Genomic DNA, 4,301 nt, shown 5'->3' with positions numbered 1-4,301 from the left:
CCAAAACCATCCTTAGTTTTCTCCCAAATCTAAAGGTATATCCTCCACTCCACAGATCTCCAATCTCTTCCCTTGTCTCAGTCCCAACCCTAGTCCCAGCCACAGCCGGGGCTTCCATGTGCGACTGACACATAAATAACCAAGCCTGTCCGCCACCCAGGCAAATTCAAATGCACCTGTCAAAGTGATGAAGCACCCGCCCGCAGGGAAGCATTGTTTACATTTTCACTCCACTCTTCGCAAAAGTGAGATTCTAATTATTTTCCCACTGTAAATTAAAGCCAAGTGGGACAGAACTACAAACCAAAATGATCACGGCGGTGGCAGGAGGAAAACGCCCAGTCCTCCGATGTGTGACTGCGCAAAGGGTGGGAAGCGGCTGGAGAAAGCGCGTGGGTGGCAGACAGTGGGAAGGTCAGCCACTTTCGTCTTTCAGAGGGAAGATGGCGAAATAGTGATGGAGAGGGGAGAAGAAGGAGGTATAGCATTCACTGTGTCTATTTCTGCGGCGCTCATTATGAGCAGGGTCTGGAGAACTTCAACCAACTGGAATACATTATTCCCTCACATTTCATACACAGTAATGTGCCAAAAATGTGCTGCATTATTTTTCATACCAATGGATACGGAGAGAGAACGAAAGACGGAGCGAGGGAGAGGTAGGAGAGAGAGACAGGGGAAAGATTTAATTAGTTCATGGGAACATGCAAATGGAAGGTAAAATTAGACAGAGGGAGGGAGACCTGGGGAAGAGAGAGCGCACGAATGGTAATGATGGCTATCTAGTTTGGATCAATCATTAAAGGATCAGGGGGACTGACAGGCCTGTTCGTGCCCACGCCTTAGGCTCCTGTGCTGGACAGTCGCCAGCCCGGCTCAGTCTGCCTGCCCATTGAGACGTTTTCCCTCTCTCGTCGCTTCAGTTCGGTCGCACACACAAGCACACACAGGTATTTCTGTCACACACAACTGCAAAAATATTTACTTAGGTGGACGCGTGTATAGTCAAACTTTTCACAATAAAAGCTTGATATTTGATACCTAAGGAAAGGACCTTGTTATTACTTTTTGTATTATTATTCAGTGATGCATCCCCCCACACCAGCGGTACACTTCAATTCAAGTTCTGAATTGAAGTGTATCTTCACTTCACATGATTATTTCCATTTTCTGCTCCTTTGTACTACACTACAATTCAAAGTGGAATACTATACTCTTTACTCCACTACGCATGTGTAATAAGTTTAGTTACCCCAAGAAGAACAAATGTTGGCAAAGTGCGTTTGTGCAAAACCACAGATAAGTGAACATTTGAACATGCTTTTGTTAGGTTTAGGCAAAACAATAACTTGGTTAGGAAAACATATTGTTTCTGCTTAAAATACCTGTCTTGGTCGCCGCAAACAGGTCTGATTAAAAACATCCGGTTTTCTTGCCACAAACACAGCCAGAGTTGGCCTGACTTCCTATCTAAAATATCATGTTTTTTGTTGCCACAAACATGGCTGAAAATCGCTCCGAGGTCTTCTTAAATATATCCTGTGGTGTCACATTTCCCAGTGTTGGAACGCTGTGATCCCTCATAAAAAATATCCAGTGGTTCCACATTTACAAATGTTAAAACACAGATTCGGACTGCGGTCACTGGCTTGGCAGCCTACCATAGTAAAAGATCTGAGTACTTCTTCAGTCTCTGCCCCTCATGGTGGCGGTTCAAAATGGTGGATTAAGGCCCACATTAGTTATCTGCGAGTGCCTCTCTGGGCCTGTGATAAGGTCCCATTTTGACACTGTGTTTTGATTATCATCTAAACATAGCAAAGTTTTCTGGGGGTCGAGTTTTGGGAACTACTGTGGTTGTTAGCGGGGACACGCTGGATGGGGTCAGAGCAGAAATGTCCTTTTCTAATAATGGTCAACTCTAGACACTGTGTTTATATCCGACATCACGAAATGGATGAAAATGTCAGACACTGATATTTGTGACTGTCAAGGACATGTGAGATAAATATATAAAATACACTGTATAGCTATTACTAGACCAGCCTGTCACCCAGTGGAAAATTACTCTTTAATTCCCAGAAACCATCTGCCCTCTTTTTTAGTTGTTAGTTGTAAGTTCAAATCCTAATTTAAGTATGAATATGGGTCACTTTTTAAATATAACACAAAAGAATATCCCTTTTAGATGTATGTATCCTTTTATCTCCGAGGCAGTGATGCCTATTTTTGGGGGGGCCTCGAACTAACAAAAAAAGCAAAGTGATTCCAAATCCATCTCCTGACAGACTTTATATTTGCGCACACTTGAATAAAAATGATTGACAGGTCAGTCAAATTTTATTACAAGTCACAGTGGATTCTTAAAAAGAAAAGCCATCCACAGGCGCCTGCATTTAAGTACTGATTGCTTTTATTCTGCATTCATATGTGGTATGGTGTGATTCGGTAGGTGTGAAATCGCATCTTCTCCCAGAAAGACAGACAGACTATATTTGTGAACCATGGAGCCTCGTCTGCAGCTGTGCCATCCCCACTTCCTGTGCCCCTGTCCCTCCCTCCCATTCTCCGCGTGCATTTGCGGTAATGTCTACAAATTCTGAAATTTATGTCCCTGCTGGAAAACATGGTTTGCTGTTTATAGTCCTCCGCTAAAAGAAATAAGGCCCGTCTCTCCTGATGCAAGTCAAGGGACTGATGCAGACTCTATCAGATTTCTAAATACAGACCCCAACAATAAATCCCGGCTTGATTGGGTTTGAATTGGGTTAGCTCACTTGAATGCTATCTGCTTAACCCACAGCTGGCCTGTCTGCTCCATGCAGGCATTGAACCTAAATCAGTCACTTAGTGCTATCAAATGGAACAATGGTGGAGTGGAGAGAGCACTCAAGCTAGGGCTAGAAGCCAGGCTAGCACCATAACGCAACACAACAGACCAGAACAGAGTAGTGTCGAGCAGACAGGCCCCTCTAATGCTCTTTCCTTTTTGTGTCTCAGCAGTGATACATCCTGAGAGCCATGGTGCATTGCATGTAATGGCATCACCCAAACCGAACACACAAACACCTTTTCAGGCTTTTGTCTAGTCTTGTCAACTGGATTTCACGTGCTAATTAGCGTAGGATGGTGGCATGGCTAACATCAAAAAAATCTATTTTCATGCAAGCCAAAATACATGCACATGCACACCACACAGGGGAATTTAAGCAGGTGTGTTTAACCAAAGTGACTTAGAGTACACAGGCTCAATCCACGGTGCTTCTATCACCGCTGTACAGCTGGGTTTAAGAAACCCCTCGACGGGGTCATGGGCACACTTCCTGTGACCAGCACAGCGGGAAAGGATGTTTTCTCACTTAGTTTTCCCCTTCATGACTTCAAAATGTTTGCAAGCTCTTACTGTATAATGAGCCACGACACAGGAAGAAATGTAGGGTTTTTTACTACACACTCCTCACTTGTGTTTCCTCATAAAGAGGCTAAAAAAAAAAAACAGCAAATCAACATACACACACTATCCAAACAGACTGATTGCTGCCTAGCAGAGGTGCTGATTACTTCAGGAATTCAGGTAATCAGTTTCCCCCAGTGTGGGCCGAGGCCAAGCTAGAGGCAAGGCGCAGTTGAGACGATTCCACTAATGAGCGTCTTAATTAGCGTTGAAGAGATGCGTCCCCTCGTCCCCACCTCCCCTTTAGACTCACACGCACACACACACATTTCTTTAAATGTTCCTAACCAGTCTTCTTTCTCCCTGCCCTCGTGACTCTTTGACATTATGACAATGAGGTCCTTTCTACTCACTGGGCCGCCTGGTTTGCAGTTGATGCAGTGTCTCTAATTGCAAGCGGGGGTAATGACTCCCACTGTTTTCTCGGTGAAGTGCCGAGAGTTGTGTTTGGCTAACCATTTATAAGTGTGGGGTGACATCGATACACCACCAAATTAAACCTCTCCTTCAGCTTGACCCTGCCACTCACGGGCCAGCTGAATGAGTTTGCCTTTTTTCCCTTTTTTTTTTTCCCCCCGTAATTTTAGACGAATCATAATTACGCAGCCAATTAGGGGGTCACCTTGAGTTTTGCAAACTGCTTGAAAAACTTCCTCTTCTTTGTGACTCTGAGTGGGTGTTTGTGAAGTTTGTGTGTGAGCGACTTGGTGTGTGTGTGTGTGTGCGCATAAGGTTCACCCTGGTATAAGTCTGTGGTGTGAGAGTTAATGTTTGCATTGCGGCCCATATGGCACCCATACACAGACAAAGACATACAAATACCCTTCAAATGTCTCCCGAACAGGCT

Source organism: Sparus aurata, chromosome 19 (genome assembly GCF_900880675.1).
Source record: "Sparus aurata chromosome 19, fSpaAur1.1, whole genome shotgun sequence".
Lineage (NCBI taxonomy): Eukaryota > Metazoa > Chordata > Actinopteri > Spariformes > Sparidae > Sparus > Sparus aurata.
This window is presented reverse-complemented; position numbering follows the sequence as displayed.